Source organism: Cyprinus carpio, chromosome B22 (genome assembly GCF_018340385.1).
Source record: "Cyprinus carpio isolate SPL01 chromosome B22, ASM1834038v1, whole genome shotgun sequence".
Lineage (NCBI taxonomy): Eukaryota > Metazoa > Chordata > Actinopteri > Cypriniformes > Cyprinidae > Cyprinus > Cyprinus carpio.
The window spans coordinates 35,373,218-35,396,266 of NC_056618.1; the positions used below are offsets into that span (position 1 = coordinate 35,373,218).

The 23,049-nt window shown below is 34.2% G+C and overlaps 1 pseudogene; it reads left to right on the plus strand.

The window, feature by feature from the left end:
* The first annotated feature begins 1,184 nt into the window (after positions 1 to 1,184).
* Positions 1,185 to 23,049, plus strand: part of LOC122141433 — a 49,253-nt pseudogene continuing 27,388 nt past the window's right edge.

The window sequence follows — 23,049 nt, forward strand, 5'->3', positions numbered from 1 at the left end:
GCGCCTCTTCTGGTGGAGCGTTTTCAACTGAAAGGGGGAAAAAGTTAATTTTATATATATATATATATATATATATATATAATATCTATATATATATATATATATATATATATATATATATATATATACGTATATATATACGTATACATATATATTATAGTATATAATATATATATATAGTATATAATATAATATATATATTATATATATATAGTGATACTGTGTCAATGAAAAAGACTTTAAACGTGAAAAAGTGAAAACCTTGAATAGTCCGCATAATCTAACATACCTGTATTAGATGAAAGAAACTAATGTCAATGAATACACTCATATAGTCATATAGTTGAAAGAGGAAGATGAATATGCATTTTATTGTAAAATATTTATTCAATTAAATTAGGGATTTTTTTCTGAATGCATGTTTGCATTTGCATTATTTTTTGTTTTGTACACAGCTAAGATGCAGATGTTTTTGGTTTGTATATCGAAAACAAAGGTGTAGAGTTATACTTTAAAACAATTTAGAAATTTACTTTGAATTTACTTTGAAACAATTAAAAAACACTCAAAAAAGTATTAGTAAATACAAATAATTACAAAGAAACAGTAAGTAATATATTGAATTAATTTTTTTAGATTTTGAAGATTTTTTTATTTTTTTTTTGGTTGTAAAACACAATAATTTTTACAGTGTTCAGTTATATAAAACATATAAAACTGAAAACATTACAACGAGAGAGATGCTAATAAGAATAATTTTAAAAACTGAAGTTTTAATAAGTCAGGCTGAAAAATAATCTGAGAAAGAATTCTGCTAAAATATAAAATTCCCCAATTAATGCATGCAGAACAGATTTAGAACTAGATAATTAAAATTCAAGAAAATCAAAAAACATGTTACAGTATGTAATTAAGATGATATATTTTGATCTGAGTGCTGACCTCATGAACCCAAATGTGTCAAGCTGACCACCAGAAGTACAGCTCAGCTACACCAAGACACATGATTAAAACACAAAAAGAAGATTAATTAGAGTAATATTTCCCTTAAGGAAGTAATATTATGAAGGTATAATAATATTAGTAATTTATTCCCATATGTCCTGTATGTGTATATGTATCCTGTCTGTAAGTGTGTATGTGTGAATCCCGACAGCTGTCTTTCTCTGAGGCTCTGTCAGTAGAGGGCAGTGTGTGATGCTGAGTCTGACACTCTCTTACACTACTACAGTATCGCTCGCGCGCCTGCGGTCAGTGTGTGCTTTAGCTAGAAAAAGGCTTTAAATGCGGATGAACGCACTAGCTAGTCGCATAGATTAATGAGTTAGTGTTTATAAAACGAGATCGCACCTTTATTTGATAAGCTTTGTTACTGTGTTTGTTAACAGAAAGAAAACAACAGAAGAAAGACAGGCAAGGTTAGATGAGAAAGAGTCCATCAGATAGCATAGAAATTCTCTGTTAGTGACAAATACAGCGAGGGTTTGATCAAGTAAAAGACTAAGATAAAAGAGCAAAGCGATATTTTTATGATTTTAGTTGCTAGATTAAAAGCTTTATTTTTTTGGGGATTAGCCATTAGAGCTGCACGAACGAGATGAGACCACAACCGCTTATATCTGCCGATTTATGTAGCATTTAATTTTATCAACTAACTAAATAATCCATAAAATGTGTTCTCAGCTCCTTATGTTTAATATATATGTATTTTTTAAACCTGGTGATATTTTTAAAGCAGGTTTGTGAGATCTGTTTGTGTGGGTTAGCATCAGCCTTAGCATCCACATACTAGACGTGTGTAAAAAAAAAAAAAAAAAAAGAGATTTAGATAGATAAAATAGTCATTGAAATCTTAACATTATTATCAGGCTTTTATTTACTGTTTTGGAGTACAGAGGGTCTGTGGACAGTGCAGTTAAATCATATTAAATCTGTTCTGTTGGTCACATCTGAAGACATTAGCCGGCGAGCTAACACGAAGGACACCAGGAGTTTTTTTTTTTTTTACATCAAAACATTGACTTATTTATTTAACGTTACTCATTTATTAATAACGAAATATATCAAGTCGTGAAAGAAGGACGAGGCATCTAAATAAGAAGGCTTTCCTTGAGGAGGAATTGACATCAGGTATGTACGTAAATATAACGACCTAATTTCTTATAAATTTCGGGTTTTAAAGGTTTAATAATTGCTGTTGTTGATTTGTGAGTGGATAAATGAGTTATTTAGTGATGTAATGACTGATTAGCACATGTATGATGATGTTATTACATGATGAATCTTGTTAAAGGAAGGTCACTTGTATAATAACGTGCTGGGTTTGAGTTTATTTTTGGACATATAGTGATTATATACCATCATTATGTCGGTGATAGATGACTAGGTTCGCTTGATGATGGGCATATGAGCACTGGACCATTACATAAGTCTCACATTGGAGTAGAAACGTGTTTTCGTGGTTTGCATGTAAAGTTGCGTAGCTGTATGTTTATATGTGCGTCAGTGTGTTTGTGTTCATGTTTATCTCAAATACTGTTACATGCACATGAGCTGGAATTTGCTTCTTCGTTCTTTGATTAATGGTAGCTATTTTGAGCGTATTACCTTGGAGGTGTTTGTTTTTATTTATTTATTTTTTAATTTATTTCACTTTTACAGTCTCTCATCGGACACGTGTGTGAGACTGAATGTCTGATCGAGCATTTATTTTGCTTCAGACTGGGTTTTTACAGGTGAAGGATGCTGATGTTGGCTAAAGCTGAGAAGAAAGAAACCCGTGCATTGTTGTTTTAACTGAAACAGTGTCTATCCTGGACAGTCACGTTTTATGACAACATTACATCTTAATTAGACACAAATTACATGTTGCTAAGAGATAGCCGTGTTAATCTGAGCTAGGGATGTAAGGATACCACTAATCTAGTAGCTGGTACTGTAACCACCAAAAGTACGGGATACTGGATACCTAACCATGGTTTAAAAAATAAATAAAAAGAACAATAATACTTAAACATTACCTCCTTTATTTAAACCATTTAACATTACAAAAACACAACATTAGTGGAACATGGCCTTCAAATAATAAATAAGATGAAAGAGTTAGGCATAGTATTGCCTCTGTATCTGCATTTCAGCGAAAAATATTGTAATGCAATTAATAATTATAAGTAAATACGTTCAACCATTATGTAGGTTTCAAATATTGTTCAATTATGTAAGCAGTGTATGAAAAATCTCAAATGAAATTAATAGAATAACACTTTACAGGTAGCAGAACAAGTGTCTGTTACACTTATTGTGCTTGCACACGGTGTCCAAAATTTTTTATAGGCATTTTTTTAGGGGGGGGTGGGGGGGGGTGTTCGTATTCGTCATCCAATCAAATGCTTGCTACAGATGCAAAAACGCATAAAAACGAACCCGATCCAAATTTTTTTGTGACGGACAAAGGTTTCGGAGGCAGTCGTGATTGATACAATGTGAGGCCATATTTATTTTTTAATGTGCAGAAATTTTGGATGAGAATTTCGGTCTCAAGACCATTGCACACCGAGTCTGAAATTTTCACACGTTGAAAAATAGGCCTAAGTACAAGCTCACGTTGTGTCAATCATGTTTACACTGAAAAATAGGCCTAAGTACAAGCTCACGTTGTGAAGCCTCTGAAACTTCCTCCATCATAAAAAGAATTCGGATCAGGTTAACTTACGATTTTCTGAATTTTTCACATCCGTAGCAAGCATTTTGAGAGTTGTTTTGACAATTCAGAGACACCGTACAAGCGTACGCCAAAATCCAGAACGGCGATTGTCAAGTTGATCCGCTTCGTCTCGCAGCACAAAGCACTGTAAAGATCTCTCACTCTGAGTTCACAGAAACGGATTGTCTTCTTTTTAATATGTGGCTCTAATATCGCTAGCAAAGCATCAAACTGAGCCAATCCTGCTGCTTCTTAATTTATTTGTAATTATATTTAATATAATTAATTTATTTGTTTTTTAGTATCAGGATTGGATGTTATTTATTTTTTTTTTCTTTTTTTATTTTTAGGAGGGGAGAGGAAAATAGTTTTATCTTCTTTGATTATACATTTAGTACTGTTTTGCAATTTTTTTCGCAACGGATTAATTAATACGCATCTGACTCAGTGTGCAAGGTTTCTGTGCGTGACAAATTTTTAGGATGATAAATAAGAAAAAAAAACCTCATACGAAAATTTCGGACTCTGCAAGACTTAGTGCACAGATCTATTCCGACACACCAGATTGGTTTTGTCCTGTCTGTTGCTGTGTTCAGACATCACAATATCAGATTCAGTGCCACATTTTAATACATTCAACATTCCTGAAACTTTGCAGTGTGTGTACTTAGCATGAAAAATAAAACATTAATTTAAATTATGAGTGGGTTATATACAGAAAGTGAGCAAAGAAGCTGATATCAGTCGAGTTCAGATGAGTTCAGTAAAAACGTCTGTTATAATCAAAAAATCTGTCTATACTGCACAATAAATCTCTTATTCACATCATGTTTATACTTTGTTGGTTATAGCTAAACTATCTGCGAGAGTGCAGAACAAGCTCTTGTGATTTTTGACTTACACGCCTCTGATTGTCCATTACATTTACATTTAGTCATTTTTATCGAAAGCGACTTACAAGTGAGGACAATGGAAGCAATCAAAATCAACAAAAGAGCAATGATATGCAAGTGCTATGCATTCACACACTCAAAACACATTGTAAATTGAAACCTTTGATGCTCTTCACAGACACTCAGAAAAGTAGTACTCGGTGCTACCACTGCTGTGGAAAGGATGGTATCCTTACGTTTAAAATGTAAGTTTTGGCTTGATACCGGAGGACTGGTTCTTCTGACAGCACTGATCAGAGCTACAGTGACAGATCACGCAGCAGTCAGTTTGTAGTGAACATGGGATGTCCACAGCTGCTGCTAACCCTGGCAAAATCAGATGAAAATTTAAAAGCAATGAAACAAGCCGGTTTCTGGAATAAACAATCCTTGGTCCTGCATTATTGATCCTTTACGAGCCAATCAGTCAAATATCTAGAAATCTGATATACAAGGAGTGTAAAATTCTAACCCTTCATGTCATGACACGGCCATCACCTGTAAGCTGAGATGTTCGTTCATTAGTTCCTCTGAGAGGATTTTTATTCATTGAGCTCATCCTAGAATGTCTGTTGAAATTTCAGTAGTTTTCAAGCAACTAGACCTGTTTAGTTGATTTAACAGCTGCATTCTGTTGCTCATTTTCAATTGTTTTGATTAGCTGAAACATTTTTTTTTTCACAGTGCTTTTAGAGTTTTAGAGGTCTCTCACAGTTTTAGATGATTTCCACCAGCATGCTCAATGCTTACAGAGAGTCTTGACCTGAAGAGGATGAAAACCTAAATTTAAAATGATGTTGTTTTGGTTCTGATAAGTTTGCATCAGCTCTTTGCATAGCAAATGTAAGGCTTGTGGAGCACATGGATAAGAGATCTGGATGTGTATTGGTTAGGACCGGCAGTGTGACTGAATCTCATCTCACAGTATGAGTAATTTTATCACAGTAACAGCATACATCATGATGCAGTTATTTTGGAAGTTCAGTGAAAAATGGTAACTGCTAGTCAACAGCATGTGTGACGCTTCAGTGCCATTGGATGTGTTTGAGGAAGGGGCGGGTCAGATGTAAAGGCCAGTTCACAGCACACTGACACATGCAGACCAACACCGACAGCTGACTGAGCACAGTCACTTCTCAGACACTCCAAGACCCCACAAACAGCGATTCAACATGTTCAACGGGTAAAAAAAAACAAGTGGCACAATGAACGTGTCTGTTGCCGTCTGTCAGTGCAGTGTGAATTGGCCTTAAAACCAAGATGGTGCTTTCATCTTGCTTCTGCTTGTTTAGAAAGACAAAGATGTATCCTCATCCTTATGTGCATGTAATAAAAAGATCTATACCAAAGAGGTTGATTACAGTATAAATATCCTTGAAAAGATCTTGTTTACTTTTACTTTGTAAAATAAATAGCATTTTATTAATGTGTTATTGCAGTGCATGAAATTATTTTAAAAGGTAAAGTCATTACCTTTGACTACATTTAACCAGATTGTAAAAAGTTAACTTGTGTTTGAATTTAAAGAATAAATAATGTAAATAATAACCTATGGGTTCTTAAAAAGAACCAAAAACGATCATTCTGTCATTATTCATTTATCCTCATGTTGAATTTCAGAACTTAAAGTATATTCTGAAGAATGTTATTTTTGTTTTTACGTTTAGAATGAACGTATAAAACAACAAATTAATGAATAAATAAATAGAATAAACAAACAAAAATATCCACTTATATGTTCCACAGAAGAAAGAAAGTCATACACATTTGGAACGATGATGTCAATAATGAAAGAATTTATTTAATGAGTTAGCTTTTGCATAAGCTGTGGTTGTTTTTAGTAAAACTTTACTTTCTTGAATACACAGTTATTTTTTGGCTGACTGTCAAAAAGCGACCTTTTTTTTTCCAGCATATACCAAATGTGGAAACACTAAAACTGTGGTATTCAAATGAATGCATAAAACGATTACATATTATTAAAAAGTAATCCCATTAATTTGTTGGCAAAGAAAGTTCTTCACAACAGATATTTACTGTTTAATTAAAACAAAATGAAAATTGTGTGATATAATAATTTGTTACTTTGATAAGTACATTCTATTAAAGAGTAGTAATACATTTGTCATAATTAAATATTTTGTTAAAGTTAAAGAGTATTTAATTCTAGGGCTGGGTGGTATGGCCAAGAAAATTACCACAATATATATATATATATCGACAATTATCACAATAAATGTCTTTATTTCATTCAAGTTTAAGGCCAGATTTTTTTCTCCAAAGTGAAAGTTGTAGAAACCAGACCATTAACTTACCTTAACAAAATACAAATCTTAATAGACAAATTAATTTCTTAGTTTCTGCATGTGATATTGTTTCAAATCAAGAAACAGGTTTGTGTTGCCTGATAATATTAATAATAATATTACCTTTTTTCTCTTAGAAATGCACATTGATAGTAGTAGCTTGAGTAGCAAAATTAGTCAAATCTGTAAAAATGGTAGTAACCTCATTTTTATATGGTGAAATTTTATTATTAATTTTTTAATTAATCATTGGTCTTCCATAGTAGCATACATTAAAACAGTATACAGTTAACACAGTTGAAACCGCACATATAGCACACCTCAGTACCAAGGTAAAAATATAACTATATGGTTTTTAGGTATTTATATTAGTAGTCTAAAAACATTTAGTATAGGCTAAATGCACACACGCTATAGCTTAATCACAAAAAATACTGTAATTATATTCCATTACTGCTTTAATATATTTAATTCATGTCTACATTAATAATATAATAAAATTGGACACAAATACCCACATTTCTGACACAATACCATGATGCAGTTAGTGTTCCTACAGTAAATCCATGGTAAATGATGGCGATTTGTAGATTGAAATGTCTTCTGACTGTCTCATTGCGCACAGTGTTTCTCCTGTTTGTCAGCACTGTTTCATCTCACTTTAAAATCACAGAGTAATTTGTGTTGTTTGCTGAATTCAAAAGCTTCACACTCCATTGATGACAAAGTTATTTAACTCACACTGTATGCATTCACTAGCGCAACGGTTCAATTCCAGTCAATTTCAATTTTGCACGTCTCTGTTTGTTAACACACCTGATTCAGATAATCAGCTCCATCCAGTGAGCTCCATCCATGAACTGTGTTCCCATTGACATGGTCCCTACACAGTGTTCAATGCTCCCTACTCCCTGAGCAGGGGAAATCTGTTGAAGTTTACCTCACTTCGGAACATTCATTCATGGATTTGTGCTGCCCAATGTCTTCACACACGGACAAGTGTGACATCATATACCTCTGTAAATAAATACAATTTAAATTCACGTCTTGCACACTTAAAAATAATAAAATAGAACAAACGTCTGAAGCCATAAGAGAAACATACAAAATGTGCAGAGCAGGGGTGCGCAAGGACCTTTAATTGAGAACTGCTGCACTAGCATAAAATAAAATGTAAAAAAAAAAAAATGAGGTGCAGTGTTGAAGAAGAGTGTTGTTGATGACTTTAATGGAAACTCTCTCTCTTGGAGTTTTTGGAGCCATTTTCTTTGCTGAAACAGCAGTGTTCATTGTGCACACACCTAGTCATCTCAGGTACCACGTATCAGCACATAAACAGAGATCTGCATTCTGTCATCATTTACTCACACTCACTTGCTTCAAACCTGTATGACTTTCTTTTTTTTGTGGAACATAAAAGCTCCAATGGTTCCTACGTTCATCTTTTGTGTTCCACAGAAGAAAGTGAGTCATACAGTTTTGAAGCACATTAGGGGTGAGTAAATGATGTTTGGGGATGACTATCCCTTTAACAGCTTCACAACCTCTGGCCTGACCTGTGAATACAGGTTGAAGCCATTATACGGTGTCATATTTTCCATGATGTTTGAATATCTGCTTTAATCCGTTGTGGCCCTGAAATCAAACGACCAGTGCTTCTGCATCAGATGGAGCAGCATTCATATATTTGAGACAAGCATTCGCTCTGCTTTATTTTGTGTTATGGCTCGTCTCCAGAGCCATCTGGACAATGTGTTTGCAGGCACTCGTACTAAAGGGGCTCCCGCAGGATGACTGGCGCTGAGGTCATTACATTGGGGATGTTTGGAAGAAGAGATTTTTGTTTAGTTTAACAGCTTCTGAATTATCGTAACTACATGTTTAAAACACATGATCAAGATTTGGCTCACCTGAATTAAGTTTTAACCTGAAGCAAAGGTCAAGTAATATCCACTGTTAAGAGGCATATTTGGCAGAATCACTGATAGTAAATCAAACTCTGAAACATTTAAAGGGGACCTGTTATGCAAAAATCACTTTTATAAGGTGTTTGAACACAGTTGAACACAGAACACAGCCTATAATGGTACAAATCCACCCACTCATTTTTTTTAATAATCCCAATAAATTATAAACAGTCTCTCCAAATTAGCGGTTTAAGATTCTTCCTCTTTACACGTCATCGTAGGGAAAAAGTCCTGCCCATTTGTGACACTCTGTGCCCTATTAGCATAGACACAGGCCTGAGTGAGAAGCAGCGGTCTGCCATTATGGGTTTCCTGCTGTAACGATAGCTGCTGGAGATATACAATGTAGGCGCTAAAGAGGCATTACAAGTGTTGTGTTTTGGGATGCATCAACGGATGTAGGAGTCTCCATAGACTTGCTGAGGACACTGTGGTTAAATTTAATTTTCAAAGGAAATATCCTGGAAAAAAACGGTAAAGTCCTCTATATGTTTAGGGATCAATACCAATGTTTTGTGCGTGAACGTCAGCTCCAGACAAAGTAAATGTCAAGTAAGTTTTCCAAATGGCCTTTCTGAAAGAGCCTTTTGGTACTATGTAAGGCTCATTGCTAAATCTACCATTTTTTTTGCCTGTTTTCACTGATGCTGCCTTCACGTGCTACCAGAATGATAGTAAATAGGAATTTTAAGATTCTATTGATAAATTTGAATTTAATGTTTTGCCACGATTTTATTTTTTAGAAATCGAGTAATCACGATTTGGAAAAGAATGATCCAACTACATGTCGGTGCATGATTAACCGCTCATTTGTGAAGCACTCAGTGAAGGAAGGTGAGTAGAATGTATCGCTAGGTGCCATTCACACAGAATGTGCTTTTGCGTTGACTTAAGCCCTGTTCAGACGGTAATTTTTTCTCAGGGGGATGTAAGTGATTTTCACCATTTACAGGGGGTAGTTGGTGATTTTAATGCTGTCTGAATCCAGGATGTCTATGTTTTTCTCTCACCACCTCTGTAAAAGACAAATACCAAGGTCGTGTAGTAATTTAATTGCTGTACGAATCCACATCTCTGAGTTAACGAGAAGAAATAGATTCCAAATTCAGTGTTTAAATCCTTTTTGAGTTGTACTTCGGTGTAATTTGCATACATATTTATTTCTGAAATGCTGGAAAGTATTTAAAAGAAAAATACTTCATAACTGCTTCACCACAGCGTCTGGGAGCAGAAAGAGAAGAAAAGCATGTAAACATTCGAAATGGGTCTTTATTATGGCAGCAGCAGTAATACAATTTTAAAATGTGTATTATTATAAACAGATATACGTATATGTATATCACGTATAAGTATATACAACTATAGTGCATCTATTTTCCTGTTTTTAAACAGGAGATTTAAATGATAAAATAATAAATAGGATATTATAAAATGTATATATTATAAAATATGCTTGGAATAATAAGAATACATTTTACATAATAATAAGAATACATTTATAAATGAAATAAATTTTGACATGAGCAGCGCGTTCCCAGGTTCGTAGGATCACAGAACTCGTTCCTCCTCTGTGAATATATTGCCATCCGAATCCATGAGTTTTATCACTGAGGTGATATGTAAATTAATTTTTACGGACGTCCATATGAGAAACAATTACCGTCCGAATCGGGCTAAAAATGCGATGCGGGCAGTGGAACAGGAAAAACTTGCAAGAAGATGGGAGTGTACTTCTTTTAACTTGAGCCCAGTGTTTTTAGACTGACGTTACATGCATGAAATGCTGCAAGAGCGTGCATCATGCATCTTTTCTGCAAAGGTATTTAACAAATTTGGGTTTACTTCATGTGGTGCACTTGGAAATAGAATTTTTAATTATATATATATATATATATATATATATATATAGAATCGGTCGAAAGTTTTGAAAAAAAACGAGATTTAAATTTTTTGGCAAATCGCACAGCCCTAGTGGGAATTTAAAAGTTGCATATGAAAGCACTAAAAGAAATTTGTCAAGCTCATAATCACACGTGGGACATTTGTGGGAAGTTTGTGATAGCAGCTAAGGTACAATGAGACCAGTTTTACTTTTTTTTGTTTTTTGCTTGCCGTGTTGTAGTTTGTGTAATTTCATTTAGTTTGTTTAGTATGATCAGATGACTGACTTTTAAACTGAGTATGTTTTCTGTAAAGATAACAGGCTTATAGTAATAGTAATGTACATATGCCGGAGATTGAGCTCTTGAAGCTCAGCCCCCTTTCTGAATGGGGGCCAGGAGCACCAGCTCATTTGCATTTAAAGGAAAACACACAAAAACAGTGCGTTTTGGCTTTATACCCTAAAAGTGGCAATTTAACAAGCTATAAAGAAAAATTATCTTTAGGGTATTTAGCACTAAACCTTAACATACACGCTCTGGGGACATCAGATACTTATTTTACATCTTGTAAAATGGGGCATAATAGGTCACTTTAAGGTCTCTTACACGTGAAATAATTAACATTTGTAATTCTAAACCCTAAGTAAATGGGATCCTGGGTAATCTTGTTCATGTTTCAAACTGCTCATAATTTGCAAGTTAACAGATAATCCTGGATATTCATTATCTGATGTGTCACACACTGTATATAACCTTGGGTTACTGTTATTATTTGCATAATTATTTGTAGTGGCAACAGTCATGACTAGATAAACAAATTCACATTTGGTTTTTAACTATTGAAAATTGGTAAGATTCAACAATTTGGACATGGAGCTGCACTGAGCTCCCAATATCTCTGGGACTGAAAATGAAGATTTCTTAAGAAAAGTTTCTTAGTAACCAGAATCTAAAATCATAGTAAGATATCTTTAATACTTCTTAAGTTACAGGCATGCAAACTTTGGGAAAATAAAATTTTTGGCACTCAGACATGTCTGTTCTATGCAAGTGATTTGATGGAGAGAAATTAGATACATTTCTAGTTTCAACATTACTTATTCTTCAGACATTCCTCTTTAAAAGAAAGAAGAAGTATCAGCTGAATGCAAAGTGACCCACATTTGGTTTTTGACCACTGAAAATGTGTACATTTTAACAATTTACTCCTAGATACATATTGAGATTCAAGTATATATCTAGAATGGAACTAAATAAGGCCTTAAAAATAAAAATGACAAAAGAAAAGTTTAAGACACAAAATCTAAAAGGACTTTAAGATATTTGTAATACTTCTTGAGTTACAGGCATGCAAATTTTGAAGAAAAACTTGAAAAGAGCCTTTTCCCATTTATAAATTGGCACATAATGCAACAATGATTGCTATAAAGTCAGGTTTTATTAATAGACCTACAAATCTCTGTGTAAAAATCACTGAAGTCTGAAGTCATTTTTACACCCTTGTAATTTGGCTCTGTATCTCATGTTAAAATTGCCATTTTGACCCTCCTCTACAAAATAGTGGATTACTCTGTAAATATTCATCTGACATTTAAAATATGTTGGCTTTCATCACTATAAATGTTCATCTTACTAAAGAAAAAAAAATAATAGCAAACTCAAAAAAGAGAGCCAGGGACCTCTGGCTGAGTTGAAATGGAATGACCCAACAATTGTTACAAAGCACATATAAATGTTGCATTTTAACTGCAAAGTCACACAGTTATCTTGTGTATCTAGGCATAGCAAGCTCAGTAAATTACTGGAAATAAATACATAATGTATACTGTTCACACAAGCAACAGTGTTTTATTGATTTGCCGATTTTTCCAGATGGCCCTATTGTGTTCATACATGATCTCAAAATGGGAATTATTTCCCAGTAATTTTCTGGAGAAGACTGTATATGTGAAAGCACGTATAGTGCACGTATTGAGTCTATTGCATGTATTTTAACAGAAAACTGTTCAGCTGCGCTGCTACCAGCGGGACAATAAACACCGTCAAACCTCTCTTGAGCGGTAGCACGGTCTCGTGTTGTTTCCACCAGCGCGGCAATTTTTTTTTTCATCACTAATTGATGGATTTCTAAAATATAAAAGTAAAGAGAAGTCAAAAATATGTGGGAGGCCCGGCCCGCATCTGAACTGTGACGTGAAAATTATCCTGAATGCTGGCTCGAGGGGTGTAAAAAAGTCGGGGTACGTCACGCTCGGGCTGAAATGCAGGGCTCTGGTGTCTGTGGTTGAACCACAGGGAGACTTTCAGAGTCGCGGAGACTTTTTTTCCCTCGAACGGCTGGTCGCATCGGTGGGACCTCTGATTTAATTTAACACAATGACTGATGTGATATTAAGATAACCAAAATGACAATATGTAATAATAAGTTTCTTTTGGTGCATGTTAAAATGTAATGTTTTTTTTACATTTTAAGTAAATGAACACAAAGAATGGATGCTCAGTCATATTTAAATGTTACAAGAGGTACAAAAAGTGCATTCTATGTCAGTATGGCTATAACATAATAATAATAATAATAACTTTTTATTTAATAATATGACATAATAATAATAATAATAATAATTATAATAATTATTTTATAGCTATACTGATATACTGTATAATCACGAATGTATAGTCTTGGCCAAATTGTCCATCCTTAACAAACAAGCAAGCACATTAAACCTGGATTTTTTATTTTTATAATTTTTTTTTTTTTTTTTTTATGTTTGAAATTATTGTCACAAGTTTTAATACAATAAAGTTTCCCCTGATCATGCAGTCCTAGTGACTGTGGTTTCATCTGCCATTATATTCCCCAAACAGAGCTGCATGCTGTGGTGTGAACACTAGTATAACAGCTCGAGTGGCTCTGATCCCTCATACCTCCTTTAGATCCATGATAATCTCCCCAGCCTTTGATGGCACCCCTGATACATACTTTGTCCTTGTAATCCAGGCATGACGAGAACTAAAATTAACCCTATCATGGCCTGCAGCCAGCAGTCAGTGTGAGGCTCTAGTCTGCCTGCGAACACTCAGGTGGCCATTCAAAGAGGCTTAGCGAGGTCACCTGTCTCTGCTTGTGTCTGTCTTACACTTTCACTCTGTCTCAGTCTCCTCCCCATCGAGTTTCCTCAGCCTGAACCACTCCCACTGACATGTCAAAACAGATCTGTCCTTGAGACGTCTTTTTCGGTCCAGACACTGATGCTGCCGCTCTGTTTTGGAATAATAGCTGATATGTCTGACTGAAATAACCCATTGCGACGCATCTAGATCTATCGACACACATTCATGCATGCAGAAAGATGCAGAAAGTGAACTCTGATCCTAAATGGACACGACTGCATCCTCCGCTTTTCTGCTGGATCTGAACCCATATTTAGTAAGTAGAAACTGTATTGACAGCCATCTACAGTGAGTGTAAATCACTCCCATTTGCGACTACATTGTGCGATGGGCAACTAAATAATGTTGTTAATCTTTAGCCACTTGCTAATAAATGATCATTTTAATCACTAGTGATTGAGTTAGAGGCTGAGAATAAGTTAAGCACAGATATATTTTCAGTCATGCTTGAGTTTCGCTGTCTGTGTGTTTACAGCACTGTATGCATTATTCCTATTGATATCAGTGGATGCACAACATAACACATTGAATTGATCTGCTACATGTAAATGATATTCATTCTTGTTTTGAAGTTCAGAATTATTCAACTTTTAAGACTTAGCAGAAACCACTAGTTCATGGTTATTTCAGTAGTGGAGGGACTAATGTGTACCTGGCAATTTTATTGGCTATTGCTGTCCATGTTTTCATTTCGTCAATTTAGTTTGAGCAAATTAATAGTAGCAGAATTAGAACTGGTAGTGTTATGCCAAGGAGAACTGTGGTGGCTAGCCATGTCACTCGCTACTGTTTAGAGATGATCACATGTAATTATTAGACATCTGTGCCATTAGTTTAGAGGCTGATAAAGTTATAAATGTTGGCAGATGGGGGGTGTTTAGGAAACCTTTTCGAAAACCCATTTGGTGGTGTAGAAGCTACACACTTCTGCCTATTGCTGAGTCTGTGTAAAGTATTGTCCGTCTAAAATACTTTGGTAGAATGGAAAAAGCAAGTATAACAACATATTAACAAAACATTAACACAAATGAGCAGACATTGCACTGTTTTTAAGAATGTGACTACGAGAGGATTAAATATCTACTGTGCTGGATGAGTGTAGGTTTGTATTTTTAGTTCAAAATGAAGTAATCTGAAATATTTTGCATGTAGGCGATGCACAGTTGCCACTGGTAGAAAAACAATGGAAATGTCAAGTCAAATCACATACATTTATTTAATAAGTGACAATAGTGTCATTATTCAGCTCAGTTTATTCAGTGTTGATTCAGTTCAGTTCAATAACTGGCACTGTTCAGCAATCAAGTTAAAGCTGAATTATGAAACAAATCAGTTCAGTTCAAGTTTTGTTCTCATCCAATCAAATTCAGTCAAATCAATTTCTTACCCTCTACATTGCGAGTAAATCACTCGCATATGCGACTAAATCTTCACTCTGGGTGACTAAATGATGTCTAAATTCTGTATTATGACTTTCTCACTTGCGTATGAGTCTTAATTCTGGGTGTGTGTGTGTTGTTTATGTGCCCGTTTTGGAATAGCATGAAGATAAAATATTTTCACAATCAGAATCCATGCCAAACACTCTTGACTGTGCGCTTTAGAGTTTCACTCTCCATCAAGTGATCTGTACTATTTTTCAGTTAATCTCAATGGATGCGCAGCGCACCTGTATTTGACATAACGTAAACTGTAGTGTGAAGGCGCACACCTTGCCGTCGCTTTGTCTCACACACACGCAGAGAGAGAGAGAGAGAGAGAGAGAGAGAGAGAGAGAGAGAGAGAGAGAGAGAGAGAGAGAGAGAGAGAATTGACATGCTACATGTAAACGATATTCTCTGTTGTATTTTCCTGTCAAAATAATGGCGTTCCTTTCCTGTCAGTATAAATGAGGTTGTTCTTGTTGGTTTTTTCTGTGGTGGTGGGGACTAATGCGCAAATGAAAATCTCATTGGCTGGCGCTCACCTATTATCGTCCCTGTATTGATTTTAGCAAATCAGTTCAAGCGAATGCGCATGACCTGATTAATAATCATGAATCCAGTAGCTCATTAATCCTTAGTGTGTTTTATATTGTTCTTATTAGTAAAATTCGTATCATTATCTTATCAGTATTTTAATTTTTTTTCCAGTTTGTTTTTACAGAAGCACTGAATGACCAAAAAAGCAGCACCACCAGTCCAGTTAAAATGTTCAGTTAAAATGACTAATATGCATTCAAATGTGGTTATCAAGTTTTAATTCTAATTACTAAAGTTCTGTCATTAAATAATACTTGATTATCATATTATAATGCTTGACAGACTGATGTTAAAAGTGTACTTTCAGTTATTTAAAAAACTGTGCCATTTTTATCATATTATAATGCTTGACAGACTGATAAAACATTTATTTTATATATATATATATATATATATAAATACATACATATATATATACATACATATAATATCAGTTTGGCGAGTAAAATAAAAAATGAACTAGCCAATGGGGATTCAATTGCCAAGGTGTCCGTAGAGGGTTGATTTCATTCTGAATATTTACGTAACTTGTACAATGTGTGTCAGTTTTACTTCGAAGTTATTTTATATAAAATACTTGCGTTGCATTGATGCATTGAGTTGCACATTTTCCTGATAATGACGAAAAGAGCTTAATTGATGGAGTATTTTTTGATTGTACAGATAAGATTAATACATCATTCGTAACTGTAAAGGGTCTACTTTTATATGTATATACTCATATCAACAACAACAAAACGTGGTGCTTTTGTAAAATAAAGAAAACAAACAAACCTGTAAACGCCCATATCACCACCATAAACAAAGCAGCAAGATTCAACAAGATGCACTGTGGGGAATAAGGCTTGTGTTTACTTCAGAAGAAGAATGCGATGTGTTTATCAGACATTTTTAACTCCAATTTTTACTTATACTGGAGTGTCTCAGGGTTGTGTGAGTCCACCGTTTCCGTACAGATGATTGTACAACTCGTATCAATTACATACAGTATATGTTTTTTAATTTGTGTGAGTTGTATACAGTATATGTTGATGTTGTTTTTATATGATATTTATCTGATGTATATTGTGATATATGATTGATTACTGATTATTGGTCTGATTTTTTTTTTTTTTTTTTTTTGAGTTACCAGGTATGGTTTACTTATTTCAACAGCTGAAAAGGATCTGTTTCCTGTTTGTTTGCATGAGTAGCGGCTGTTCAAGTCTCTGTTTAGATCAGTGTGCTCAATAATGTGACTCTGACCTTTATTAAGTATGTTTTAATTAAATTATGTAAATAAAATAACTAATGGGCCCATTGTATGTAAGGTGTGAATCACTAAACATTCATGACCATTGTCTCGCATACGGCCTTTCTAACACAAATCATGTCTTACAAAAATTAAATTAATATGTTGCTTTCTGTGAACAGGATGATTTTCACATAATTTTATAGCAAAAACTCTAGTCTACCACATCCAGTTCTCAAAAGTTTTGTGAACATGTTCTGAACGTGTTTTAAGGCCTGTTCACACCAAAGACAATAACTATATGAAGATAAAGATATCATTCTAAAAATCCTTCTCAAGATTAAAGAACAGCTAAGTACGATAAAACAGCTATACCACCACAGCTATAACGATAAAAGTTTGGAATCGTTGGAATCACTTTCAGAAAGTTTTTTTTTTTTCCAGCTGATAAACGAAAGCATTGAGACCCGATCAGAATCCATCCTGATATAATGAGCTGGATAAACTAAAGCTGCGGATGATGAAAGCATTGAGACCCGATCAGAATCCATCCTGATATAATGAGCTGGATAAAGGTATCTTTATAGTTATCGTTCAGATGCGATTGAATTGCGCTCAGTGATGGTGTTGTTTGTTTGCATGTGTAGCGCCTGCTCAAACTGAAGTGTAGGTGTTTGGTGAATGAGAGTGTTTTGCTCTGAGATAGCATGCGCAAAAGTGGCACAGCTGCTGTTTAGTGAATAGTCTGGGCTGTGTTGTAATATGTAAGGACATAAAACATTCATCTAAGTTCAAAATGGCTTTGTGTTTGTTTACAAACCAATCATTCCTATGACAATATGCTAGTCAGTATTTCAGTCTTATAATGTTTACAAATATTGCAGCCGTTTTGTTCTTTCCTGCTTTCTATGTGTTTTACTGAATGTCTTCATGTGTAACAAAATTGAAGCTGAAATCTAATGGTAACTCACCTGATCAGACTTGAAAAATTATTTGATCAAGGTCAAGGTCAAATAATCTTAAGATTAGGGCATAATTTGTCTTTGATGTGCTTTTATATCATTGGAATTTTTTCTCATGTTTAATAATTGGTTCACAGCCCTTTAAATAAGAGGTTTTGGCTAATAAAGCAGAAGGCTGAGTGAATGAATGCTCAGTTGAGTAAAGATGAGCCCTTAAATAGCCACTAAAGCTGATGCGTGTGTACTGATACAGAGACGAGTGATGTAAGCAGGCGAGCCCTACAAATCTCATTTACTGTGGGGACAGTCTCCATTCAGGCACGGCGGAAAGTCTTCAGAGCAGATTAATGTCGTCTGTGAGTCTCTTTCCAAACAACATTTGGAAGATGAGCCAGCCTTCAAAGTTGCCTAGTTGTTCTGAAATAAATACTAGCTGAGTTTGGTTTTAAGTATTAGTATTTAAAGGGAAAAGACAAAATTCTGCCTCATGTCGTTCCTTTTTTTTGTGTGTGTGTGTCTTTATAACTGGACATGGTGAAGTGCAGGTGGAGGAGTTCGCAGCGTGTTTATGTTTGATGGGCTGATCTATGTGTTTACTGAACATTTTGAAGTGTGAGATTGTGATTGTTGTTTGCTTGTGATTTGTTTGAATGTTAGATGAGAAGTTTTGGTGGAGAATTGATATTGATAAACTGAATTTTTTGATCTCTGTTGATGTAAAAGAGAGACTGTAAATTTTAAATGCTTAGCCCTTTTCCAGCGGTTGACCAATTTATCACCAAAGGCAAAATAACAGCCAATATTTGGCATTTTAAATTATCTTTAATTAAGCTAGAAAACATTGTTGAAATCAGCCGTGAGATCATCTGAAGTGTGCATTTTTAGATTGCATAAAGACAAGTGCACTCACTCTGTGTAGTAGTCGGTCCTTGTGAATTAGATGTGGACAGGATAGTGCTGATTGTGCTGTCACTAGACATGCATGAGAGAAAAATCTCAAATCCTTGATTTCAAATGGTGCTGCACTATATCCAGTTTGCCGCTGTGTTGTATTTGTCATATTCGCTGTCTGCTGTATCTGAAAATTAGCACTTCCTTTCCCCAGTGCGCACAAACATTACTCAATGCACTGTTAGTTAGTGTTTGCTGCCTTTTTATTTTTATTTTTTTAACAATTCTTTATTTGTGAAAAATTCTATAATATAACAAAGGAATCAAGAAGATGGCATCTAAATAAATAATTTTATTTTTTATAGGGATGAATGATATTGGATTTTTGCCGATATCTGATATTTTTCAACTCATTTTGGCCGATAGCCAATGCCCATACTGATATATTTCCTTTTGTTTGGAAACAACACCCAAGTCTCTCCTGTGCAAAAATTATATGCAAATTATTTTTAATTTTGGTTAGTTTTTAACAAGAAATTATTTGTCAGAATTAAATAAACAATAATGAAGTTATTTTATAATGACAGCACACTGAAGATTCTAGAATAACTATAAATAAACTATATTCAGTCGCTGCATTTTTATTTTTTTTTCAGAAAGATGCAGTGGAAACCTTAACATTTTATTTTAAGATTCAACATTTGTAAATGGTCTAAAGCAAAAGAGTTGTAAAAATTCTGAAAATCTTTAAGAGTTCATACTTTGTTTAAAACATATAACATATTACGCATTAAAGAATAAATCAGTATATATAAAATAATTTAATTTAAGTGTCAGGTTTGTGATTTTTTTTTCATGTAAGCTGTAGCTTCTGACCTTTAAATCAAAACATACTCATGATTTTATGGCATCAATTACTGCTTTATTTGATCAGAAACACAGTGTAATTATTCGTGTATTTTGCTTTTATTTTATTAGAAGTAGGGCAACAGCGCCCCCTACGGAATTAGGTTCATGCTATTTCTGTTTACTCTATCATACACCGAATGCGTCGTTCTGTACGTGCATTCTCAGTTTAAATGCAGTGATCCAAACCAATGAATCTAATCATCATTCAGACAAAACTTTGTTTCAAGAATAAGCCACACTGCTGACGTGATCTAATCACTAGCACACCCTGAGCACATGTGAGTTAATGTATTCCTCTTACCGCAAGACATATCGGTATAATTTTTCATATCGGGCCGATGCCGATATTTACATTTAACCCTCTGAAGTCGATTAACACGCGTTTTGGGGTATTTTCTCTTTAAAACCCCGAAATGAACTTAAATTACACTTTCAGTTTGGATCGTACAGATAAGAGCAATACATCAATCGAATCTGTAAAGGGTCTACTTTTTTGTATACAGACATAATAACAATAAAACTTTGTGCACTTATAAAATAAAGATAACAAACAAGGAGTGCTGTCTGCAGCCTTTGTCTGCGCTTATCTTCATTTTCAAACGCGTCATTAAAATGAACTGTAACTCAGTGAATACTCAACGAAGAGACAGGAGAGAGATATCTATAGAAAGCCTGACATGTCTACTTTTAAACTAAACAAGTGCTGCCGAAAACAAATATTCTGTGATAAAGTAATCCCTATGAAAACAATGCGATGTCCGTCTTTCACTTCTCCCTTCATTATCTTCTAATGCGACCACGCCCCCGCGCTGAACGCGCTATTCAGATTATAATGTTTCACTGAAGCGCGCGGCTTGAATACGCCCACACAACAGAAGACAACGCATCGAGACTGTTCTTCAAGATTTTATTTTACTGTTTGCTTCGCCGATGAGAGGAATAAGACATAATTCACCCCAAAAAGATGTGATGTGGTTGAGGATTTGAGATTTGGATTTCCTCAGAAAAAAAGAATGAAGCAATTTATTCAACAGAGATCATAAACATGAGTATGTCTCTTTTTATTTATTTATATACTTCTACTAGTTTTCACATAACGTGTAAACATTTAACTAGTTAGACTTTTTCCAAACTATAATTCCTGACTAAATGTATAATCAAGTGAAATATTATTAAGTTTCAATAACAATATACAATACTATACCATTCAAAAGCTTGATGTAATAATATAAATGTAACAAATAAATGTAACTGTAACAAATGTAAACAAACAATGCTGTCTTTTCTTTCAATTTATCCCCCTAAAAAACCTGAAAAAAAATATTCTCAGCTCTTTTCAACATTAATAATAATAATAATAATAATGATAACAATAAATGTTTTTTTGTAGAAAATAAGATTGTTAAAATTCTGAAGGAATAGTGTGACAGGAGTAATGATGCAAAAAATTCAGTTTGAAAGTTAGCTTTGATTGTTTCTAATAAACTGTTTAACTGCACTCACAAGTGAATATTAAATTATGTTGTGGGATAATTAAATATATTCTAAATAAACTACAAATATAAAATTATATACATTTATTTTGTCCTTACATTCTTTCTTGTAACTCATCCCTCTCAGTGTCACAGCTGACTGAATGGCTCATTATGCAGCTCATTATGCAGGCCTTTGTCTTCTCAGGTGTGAATTCATGATAGTTGACGCCTACTCGCATATGACTTTTACCAACAAAAAAGTGTCTTAGAAAATTTAAATCAATATATTGTTTTCTGTAAGTGAGTAAACAAGAAGATTTTCACATCATTTAGAAAAAAAAATTCTAGGCTACAAGCTCCAGTTCTCAAAAGTCCCGGGAACCAATTTTCTGTATGTTTTATTGCCTTATTCAAGTGATTTAACATTTTTAGTTTTTCACTAACCACGCATAACATTTTTTTTCTCAAAAACACAATCATGTACATACATGCTGCTCAAATATTATTATAGCCCAGTTTGTGCTGATTACAGTGAGATTAGAGATTAGCCATTTAGATATTTATAAGAAACTGAAAAAAGCACAAATGTCAGAGCATGACAAAACTTCTCCAGGCCCCAAAAATACCCTTAGACTCCAGAGGGTTAAAGCCATTATCGGCTGATTCCAGTATTGGTCCGATAATATCGTGCATCCCTTATTTTTTATCAAGTTTAAATAATTTTCTTCCTTTTTCTTCCATATACAAAATTTTGTAAATATGATGTATAATAAAAATTAATTTAATAAAATCAATTGTTCTGCATATGTTTTTACTGTATTTAAGATGGTGTAAGAGCATACTAGATGATAGATAACCTTAAAGCCCAAACATGCAATTTAGGGCACTGTGCTGTTCTTTTTCTGGGCTCATTTGCTTGCTGATTACTGTATATAGTGTGCATAAACAATAAGTTGTATAGTGGATTTGAGATTAATGTATTTTGTGTGAATAATCAATAAGTTGTATAGTGGATTTGAGTGAATTATGGGCTTGTGCAGCTATTTGTTTTAAGAGTTTTAAAAATGAAGGTTCACATCCTTAATGCAATCCACACTATATATATTAACGGCGTGGTTAGTGGGGAATTTCCTACACAATATTTCTGTTGCCGCGAGTAAGGCAATGAACGAAAGGATTTCCTATAACCATTTCATGTCACTTATTTAATCATGCCATAGTAACTGTTGTCGTTAAATGATTCTGCTTCTCATTTCTGCTAGATATTGGCCTTAAGTAGTATTGACTTAAGTGCTCAAGCATTGATTGCTCCGTAGATCCCTATTGGTTTTCTCTTATGATGTACTTTTTTATTAGTTATTATATTAGTGTATTATTATTTATGGTTGATGTAGGTCAGTTGCTTCGAATGCACTGGAGTTTCATTATATCCCTTAAATTTACTTGAGTAATTCTTTAGATTTTCCTTCGGATTATTTTTTTTATTGTAGGCTCAAGTCCTGTAGACATGAGAGAGATATCTATAGAAAGCCTGACATGTCTACTTTTAAACTAAACAAGTGCCGCCGAAAACAAATATTCTGTGATAAAGTAATCCC